The following is a 9,648-nucleotide window of genomic DNA, read 5'->3' on the forward strand; positions in this document are numbered from 1 at the left end:
CCAAGAACTAGCCCACTCTTCAAGAACAATGAATCCTGCCTTAGGACACTGCTCCAGGACCTAACTGCCTTCCGATAAGCTTGCCTCTTAAAGACCCCACTCTCTCTGTGATGATCAATCTTCATTGTCGGTTTGACAGATTTTGGAATCACCTCAAAGGCAAACATGCTGGTAGGAGTGAGTGAGTCTCCAGAGATGTTCATCCAAGGGGGGGAAAACCCACCCCAACAGTGGACAGCATCATCCTGTAGGAGTAAAGGGGGGTGCGGTCTTAGTACTCCTCCTTCCCTGCTGTCTGAGTCTGTGACAGTGGACCCAATGTGACAAGCTGCCTCACTCCCTGGCCACCATGCCTCTCCTGCCAGGATCGATTTGTATCCTCAAACCATGAACCAAAATAAACCCTTCCTTCTTATGTGGCTTTTGTTCTGTATTTTGTCACAGCAACTGAACTAAGCAACTAACCTTCGAATACTGCTACATGGTGGGGCAAACTTTGTAGCACGCACCTTTGCAGAACACAAGCTGGGGCATGCTGGGAGCTCTCCTGGAACTGACTGGGCTGCTAAGGCTGGTGTCACCACCCCTCTTTGCCTTGTATTCACTTCCAAGTGAGGCTCCCTGTGTGGTGACTGCAGGCTGGAGAGATCATGGCATGGGTCCGTGAGTTTTCAATTTAAACTCTCCGACGATTCAACAAAACCTTGAAACTTCAACAAAACCACATTGAAACTTCTCATACACAAAAAATCTCATCTACCTCAACACTTCTCATAGATAAAACAGAGAAGCCAGCATCCCTTTCCTCTTTGAGGATCTCCTGTTAAGTACACAGTTAAACATCCCTGGCATAGCTAGAAGAGCCCTGTTAAATTATTTAAAGCCAGAGCACCCAGGTTTTAACCCCAGCTCTGCCCCTTGGAAAGAGGTAGGCTTTTGAGAAGCCATGTAACGTGTAACCTACTTCTTTTTCTTCTGTGAAATGAAGACCCTAATTTTTGTCTAGTAAATAAATTATTGTGAGCATGAGGGGCAGCCATGAGAGCGAAGGTAGCCCTACAATACCATATAAGCGGGAAGTGTTGCTTCCCCCAGCATCTCTACATTTTTGTATCTGCGTGACATCTATTCATCCATGGTCTAGGGGGACAAAATCGTATGTTTTAGAACGCAAATGACTGATCTACTTGCTTTAATAGTTTACAAGAAGAAAAAAAATTCTTTAAAAATTTTTTTTAATGAAGTGGTGGTCTTCTATAGAGCCTAGGCTGGCCTCAAACTCACTATGTAGCCAATGATCACCCTTCTGCTTCTACCTCCCTTGTGCTAGGACTAACAGCATGAGCCACCACCCTTTCCATAAGGCACTTTTCACACTGACTGTTTTGATGCTATGCTGGCACTGAGTCATGGCTTTGTGCAAGCAAAGCAAGCACTCTCTGAACTGAGCCACATCCCCAGCCTGGCCATAGCCCGGCCCCTCCGAGGCATGTTTTCTTCTCCACTTTAACAGGGAAGAGTGAGCACCTCCTCTACTTTTCCAGACACACTGCACGTGGTGGAAATGCCACTCTGTTCTCTAGGTGGAGCCTGGGGAACTTATTTCCTGTAGTTGTCCTGCTGGTCAACATCTGATGCCATGCTTTACACAGAGAGGAAACAGCCTGAAACTGTGACAACACATTTGCTCCAGTACCTTCTTCTAGGCTCCCTATCTGCAAAGCCAGAAAGCTTCCTAGCGAGGGTCAGTGTGGACAATGCCCTCTGGCTAGGGTTTGCCATAGAAGCTCTACCTCCAGCTCTCAAGGTAACAGCTGCTGAGACTGTGCGGTTGATCTGGAGGGTGGGTTTAGCAAATCCTTGTGCTCTTATGATCCTAACTCAGGGTGGGATATGGAACTGCCAAAAATGGCTTGAGTTGTATCTCCATGTTCCTTGCTGTCTATAAAACAATATAGTGATGATATGGTGTTAAGTCAGAGGCACGATTTTCTAGGTAGGAACTAAACTGGTGGTCTGTGATTTCTGTCAGAAGGATTCCAGGGACATGGGTCAGCAGCTCTTCCCTTGGAGAAGGTGGGCCTCTTGAGGGGCCAAGGACTTGACTGAGCCCTATGGACAGGGTAGGGACAGGGCTCCTAGTGGGGTCAACAACTCTGCACAGCAAGCACACAGGCCGATAGAACTTATCTCAGGGCTTCCTCTTTCTCCACTGGTTCTGGCATTCCCCCATCCCCAGGCCACTTTTTAGTGGACCATTGAGATTCTAGAACTATGCAGCTCATGGTGCTGAGCCTTAGCATCTTGTTTTGACAGTGCAATGAGGAGAAAGAACAAAGGAGGTGGAAAGCAGAGAGCAACAACTCTGGACCTAATGTTCCTGGCAGCTAGGCCCACCTTTGTTGCCAGAGGGGCACTTGGGGCTTTACTGCTTGGCCTCTTCCCACGGCTCAGATCTGTTCCTTGATGTTCCTCTAAAGCGCTGTAATTCCTCTGGCCCAGACATCAAGACTCTGGCCATCTTCCAGGAAGTGGTGTGCAGAAGATGCTTCTCTGCTTCTTGTATGGTCTTCGTGCCTACAGCCCAACCCCTTTAAATCTTAGAGCTCCACACTCAGCCTGGTGCTCCTAGACACCCCCATGGCAGGGCTTGGTCTCCTCCAATGAATGAGCCCCAGTGCAGCATCCTGGGGCTGGATTCACATGCTTTCAAACTGAAGACCAATAACAGGCATAAGATGTGTTTCATGTCCCCGTGTGGCATTTAATTCTGGCCCCTGGCTATGCACCAGCAAGAGGTCAGTGGGTGGGATAATTGAAATCTCATGATGGTTGGTTTTAACTTCCTTCCCCACCACATCTTTTACTAGAGTACTCCCTCCCCCATTTTTTTCTGCTTTCATTTTCCTTATTCAACCTCTGTTTAGAGAACTAATGAGCCATAACAAGAACAAAAGGCTAGCAGTCAGAAGGGTCGGGGCAAACAAGGTTCTACCCCCAACTCTACCCCTTCCCACAGGGCCACAGAAAACCTCGCAAACCTCCACTTTGCTCCAAACTGCAACCTTTGTGAGCCCCCTCCAGGTCGTGGGGCCCACCCACAGGGCAGAATGAAGAACAGCTTTGCCTGTGGGGTGGGAGGGTATGAGGGAGTTGGTTGCTAAGGGAACAAAGAGTTTAAGAATCTGAAAGGTTTTCAGCCCTAGAACTGGCCCCACCGGGCGGCAGCACAGGCATTCAAATACCACAGGTGCAAGATGGACCGAGGCAGCCGGCGTGGTTTTGCATAGGCTAAAGTTAGGCTCTGGCTGGATTGAAAGTGTAGAGGCCACGCTTAGCCGTTTCCTCCACACAGGCAGGCAGAAACTTGCCTTATGCCAGAGCAGGGTGGAGTCTGGATTGGCTTTTGCTTGGGTCACCGGTTCAGCTCCAGAGTATGGCTGTGTGGTAAGGTTGGAGAATAGACACAGCTATTTATTCCCTTCTTCCAACCAAATCTGAACATCGTGGATTTTAAGTGTGGATCTGAGGGTTCACTGAGGCCCCCCTGCTCACTTTGGGGGTGGGGCAGATCTCAATGTATTGCCTAGGCTGACCTTAAATTCATGGCAAGCCTCTTGTAGGGATTATAGGTACAAGTCACCACACTTGGTTTGGCTTACCCAATTACCTTAGTGTTAGGAAGTGATTGCCTTCATTGTTCTACCCTAGGCCTAAGATATCCCCAGGACCCCATTAGTGCCAGCCCAGCCTGGTCATCCCATTACCCGGTATTCTACAGGCTAACCAGCCACACTTCGGACCCTTTCTGGCCTGGTCCAGCTTCTCACCAGCAGGCTTCCTTCCATCCTATTTTCTTCCTTCATCCCACTTTGAGCTCTCTTTCCAGGGAGCTGCTCTACGCTGTGTACTTGCTCCTAGGACTTAATGCAGGTCTCCATTGTGCTATAGATCCCAGAACCTGGAGGAGGAAGCTGCCTCACTGACTGAGGATGTCTGAAGTCTGAAGGGAGAAGAGGTTGGCAGCTGTGTGTGCTGAGAAGGGCTGTGCCTCAGGTCTCTCTGCCCCAGCAGCTCCCATCTCTTTGTGCGTATGGAGTCTTAGTGGCCCCAAAAGTCCAGGCTAATAAACAGGGGTCCTGTTACACTCTATATCTGCATTGCTCTAAAGGTATAGAACTTTCTTCCTCATCCTCTTCTTCTTCCTCCTCCTTCTCTTTATTTCTCCCACACAGAATTCAGGACCCGTGCTATGGAGGAGACCTGGGCACAGATGCCATGTGCCAGCTGCTGCCCAGTTATCAGTGGTTGTTGGGATGGGTGAAATCTTATCCAGAGAAATCTCCATGACTGTATGAGGTGACGAGGGCTAGGGAGAGGTACACAGATATCACTCCAGGGGTCACACCCTGGGCAGCTTTCCCTGACCCACTGAGTAAGAATATACTTTGTTGTTGTTTGTTATTATTGTTGTTGAGGAGATAGAGGGCTGTTCTGTCATGGAGAAGAAGCCACGGAGTCTAATGCTTCAAAGACAGAGGAAAGCTGCTGGTGGCTGGGTTCTGGTGAAGGAGAGGACGAGCTGGAAAACACAGGATGTGTAGGAAGTCACTGTCCCAGTGCTACCCCAGCCATCTTTACCATCTTAGTCTGTTACACTCAGCAGCAGCATAGGCAATCTACCTAAAGAGCAAGCCACTGCCCTGGGTCAGCTGGTGGGTCTGTTCATGATAAGACTGGGGATGTTCTCAAAGACTTACACATCTGATGGAGACAGGGTTAGAGCCAAGAACAGACTGCAAGATCCTCAGGAACAAATGTAGGATTACATAGTAGCCTAAATGTAGAATTACATAGTAGCCTACTGCAGTGGAAACTATAGACAAATGTTTCAAAGAGACAACCAGAAGCCCCCAGCAACCTTCCTAAACTCATGGAAAAAATGTAACTATGTGGGCCTGTGGTCAACTTCAGAGACATTGCCTTTCTTCTAAGCCACCGCCATCTGTTTGATGCTCTTGTTGATACCTGTTTATATGGTTTTGGTGGTTTATTCTAGTGGTCATGGAACACATCCATTGATGTGACCAGCTGCAAACATCAGGTATGCATTCACAAGATACGAAAAGTTGCTCTGTACATACACAAGGCCCAGGAATAGGCTCACTTCAAAAGACAGGGCTGGGGATACAGACTCAGTTGGTAGTGTTTGCCCAGCATGCACGATGCCCTGGATCTGATCTGAAAATGGAATAACCCACCTGCCTATAATCTCCAAACTCAGCAGGTGGCAGTAAGATCAAGAGTTCAAAATCATCCTCAAATACTTAGTGAGTTCAAAGCCAGTCTGGGACACAAGAGAGCCTGTCTCAAGAAAAGGGAGACTGGCTTGATGTCACCCCTAACTGCAATCTTAACCTGCTGGGTGTAGGATTTGGGGGCTTGTTCAATCTAATCTGTTGAGCTGAAGGAAAGGGGTACTAAGAAAGGCAAGCTGTAAAAGACAACTCTGTCTCCACTGATTAATGGAGAGCCAATGTAGCTCTCCTAATGGAGGAGGTTGGAGCCCAGAATCATGGGTTCTCAGCCTGCGTACCATGGTCCAGACAGTTATGCAGGAGAGGATGCCCTAAGCATTCTGGCATATCTGGCAGTATCCCTGGCTTCTGCTAACTGGCCAGCCGCTCATCCCATTGTATGAACTGAAAGGTTCTGTCCAACACGACAGTCCCTCGTGTTGGAGGCCTGGCCACCCAGGGATGCTCCTGCCGCTGGTTTTGGAGCGGTTTTAAGTTCCAAAATGGAAATATAATCACAGGAGGGATCAGCAGGGGTCATGGAATCCAATGTGGCTCAGATTTGAGTGACATGTGGCATCTTTCCAAGGATTTTAAGGATTCCCAGTGTTGATTTGATGTAATTCTTTTACTGAGATCCTTCGTTAAATATGACACCCATAAAACTGGCAAACTTCCCGCAGGCTTGCAACTTTTTTACAGCTATAAACTCAAACTAAACCCAATCACAACAAACCACATATAATAGCATCCAACTGATGTAACGGTGTGGGACTATGAAAAGGAGCCTGGTTCCCCATTAAGCTAAGGCTAGAAACCCCAAAGACCCTGAAGGGATGGTAGGAGTTTTGCCTGTTCCCAGATACCAGGTCCCTGTCACTAGCCGCAGCCTCCCATAGATTTGTGGCCATCAGTTACCTAAGGGCAACGCCACAGTGTCCCTCCACATGTAAAGGATGTGACCTGTAGTAACATAGGCTCAAGACAGATCTCCATTTTAATGAGGTACCTAAAGGCCTGGAGGGTTTAGCCAATAAGCTTTCCTTCCCAGACACTCCTCCCTGCAAAAGGCATTTAACCTCAGGCCTGGGGTAGGGTTTTACTCATCCACTTTCCGCCATGACAATAAATGCCTTAAAGTCATGGACTGCCTCTTTTCATCCAGCTCCGCTGTGGGGAGCCATGGAGAAGGCCTTCGCTTATAGAGCTGTAGTCTAATCTCCCATAGAAGGCCTCTCTGTGCTCCGGACAATGGCCACCAAGCCAAGCCGAAGCCTGTAGCTGCCTTCAAGCCGAGAATTCCCCCCTGTGGGATGAGCCAGAGCTCCCTCCTTCTCCCCACCACGACCCCAAGACAGATCCAGCCCATGGGTCTTCACTCTGTTCTCAGCTGTCCCGCAGCTTCCAGCTGTGCCTGGGTGTCCGAGAGCCTGAGAACCAGCCCCTGCCTCATCACAGGCCCGGGGACCCCCTGAGCCAGCTCCAGCTGTCCTAGACCTCAGACTGGGCCCTCCCCACTCCCAGATTGGTGTCCCAGAGCTTCGGAATGGCCCAACATCCACCTAGCGACTGTTAACTCTCCCACACCCCCAAGCGGCCGTGCCCTGTGGCAGAGTGGATACGGAATCCATACCCCTTCCTAAGGGTATGATGAGGTTTTTTGACGATGCCCTTTACTCTGTACTTGGGTACCAGTATGATTCGATTGGGCTTGCCCTGTCTGTATTGTCCCAGGACCAAAATCTCATGTGATACTATTTCTCCAATGCTGTATGGACACTCTGTTTATGAGGTCTCCTTGAAGTTGTTTGCCAGTGTGTGTTCTGCCCACTAAGGTCACCTGTGTTTTCTTATTGGCCCAAGGCAGCTGAAATAGCACATCCCATTCCCAGTTGGCTCATAGATATTAATTGGTTAGCTCTGGGGTGGACCCATGACCCCAGAAGCAGCTCATAAGAATCTAGATTCTTGACAAAATGAAAATAAGTTTTTTCTTTTGAGACAGGGTCTCATGTATTCCAGGCTGTCGTGGATCTCACCATATCCCAGGAAAGCACTGGACTTCTGCCCCTCCTCATCTGCCTCCCGAAGGACTGGGATTGCAGGCAGGTGCCACCATGCTGACGTTGGAGATGAACCTCAGGACTTTGTGAATGCTAGGAAAGTGTTTTATGACTTGAGCTATATAATAATTTGTATTTTTTAAGTTAAAAGTTTTTACAAAGACTTTCTAAGAACATATTAACAGGTTCTTGACAGAGCTCAAATAGGCCTGAGCTCTTTATGGGAGAGAGCTGAGGCCAGAGAGCTTCCCAGGGTGTGTGTGTGTCTGTGCATGCACATGTGTGCATATGTGTGTAGGTGCTTGTGTGTATGCTTGTATGCTTATGTGTATAAGTGTGCCTGTGTATGTATGTATGTGTATGTATGTATGTGTATGTGTGAGTGCGTGTGTATGTGTGTGTATATATGTGTATGTATGTGTGTGTATGTGTGTATGTATGTATATGTGTAAATGTGTGTATTTATGTGTGTGTATGTATGTATGTGTGTGTGTATATGTGTGTGTGTGTGTATGTATGTATGTGTGTGTATGTGTGTGTGTGTTTAGGGCTCTGGGTGGGTGGGAGCCTAGTTATTAAGGTCACAGCAGACATCAAGTCTGGAGCCAGAGATCTCTGCTCTTCTTCTCACCCCACAGCCTGCTGGGACCTTGAGGTATGCCATTATTAGCAGCATTGACTTAAATATCATTAAGCTGAGCTGCGTGCCTCAGGTGCACTTGTGAAAGGCACTAAAAGTGAAGAAGAAACTTCCTTTTCAGATCTTTTCCTGTTTAGTAATATGTATTTTATTGACACAGATACACATAGAAAAGGGCTCAACATAAACACCCAGCTTAGTGCATACTTATAAAAAGAAAACACACAAAGCCACAACCAGACCAAGGGACAGAACAATCCCATTGTGCAGAAGTCCATTGTATATTTCCCTCAGCCGCTTCCTCTTTTCTCCTTCTTGAAGTCACCAGCATCCTGGCTTTTAGCATAGTGACCCCCTTTGCTCTCTTCCCAGCCCAGTGCACATGCCGAAACAGAAGAGGTGTCTTAGTCAGGGTTTCTCTTCCTGCACAAACATCATGACTAAGAAGCAAGTTGGGAAGGAAAGGGTTTATTCAGCTTACACTTCCACATTGCTGTTCATCACCAAAGGAAGTCAGGCAGGAACTCACCCAGGGCAGGAACCTAGAGGCAGGAGCTGATGCAGAGGCCATGGAGGGATGCTGCTTACTGGCTTGCTTCCCCTGGCTTGCTCAGCCTGCTCTCTTATAGAACCAAGACTACCAACCCAGGGGATGGCACCACCCACAAGGGGTCCTCCCACCCTTGATCACTAATTGAGAAAATGCCTTACAGCTGGATCTCATGGAGGCATTACCTGAAGGGAGGCTCCTTTCTCTGTGATAACTCCAGCTTGTGTCAACTTGACACACAAAGCCAGCCAGTAGGAGAGGTTAGCTTTGTTAGCTTGATGTGTTCAGTCAAGGCTTACAGCTTTGCTCATCATTGAGCGGGTCTGGCTCTGACCCTTTCTATGTGAGCAGGCACACAGCTGTCTCCAGTTTGTGGGATTTGTGAGCTGTGCTCTTGTCAGCACACTTTGTGCTGAAGCCTTCCACTAGTTAAGTAGACACACTCACTTCCGGGGCATTTCCCTACAGTGGACACAGGACAAGTCACGCCTTAGTGCAGTGGTTCTCAACCTCCCTCATGCTGCGACCCTTTAATACAGACCCTCATGTGGTGGTGACCCCCCCAACCATAAAATTATTTCTTTGCTACTCCGTAATTGTGATTTTGCTGCTGTTATGAACCATAATGTGTTTTCCAATAGTCTTAGGCTACCCATGTGAAAGGGGCATTTGAACATTACTTTGATCACAGCCTGCAGGTTGAGAATCACTGCCTTAGGGCAACTTACCAATATGCGCAAGTGTTTACCAAAATTCTTTCTTCAACTTAAACTCTCCAGGGATTCCCAACACCCTGCATCCTTCGCTCTTGCCATTACCAAACTTGAGCATGTCCAGGGCTCAGGTGCACTGCTGTAGTCTCATGCTGGGCACAATTTGCACTCCGCTGCCTCCTGAGTGAAATCAGAAGAGTTCCTACTGCTTATCGGCCACCTGACTTCCTCTCGTGTTATGGGTCTGTTGAGTATTTTTGGCTGTTTTCCTGTTACAGAATTAAACCTTTTTTCTTTTGATGAAATTTTGTCTTCATTAAAATTACACTGGAGAGAAAAGCGCGCCTGACTTCTGAGTGTCACCTGCTCGCCTGATTACTGTGTG

The sequence above is a fragment of the Mus musculus genome, chromosome 1 (assembly GCF_000001635.26).
Source record: "Mus musculus strain C57BL/6J chromosome 1, GRCm38.p6 C57BL/6J".
Classification (NCBI taxonomy): Eukaryota; Metazoa; Chordata; class Mammalia; order Rodentia; family Muridae; genus Mus; species Mus musculus.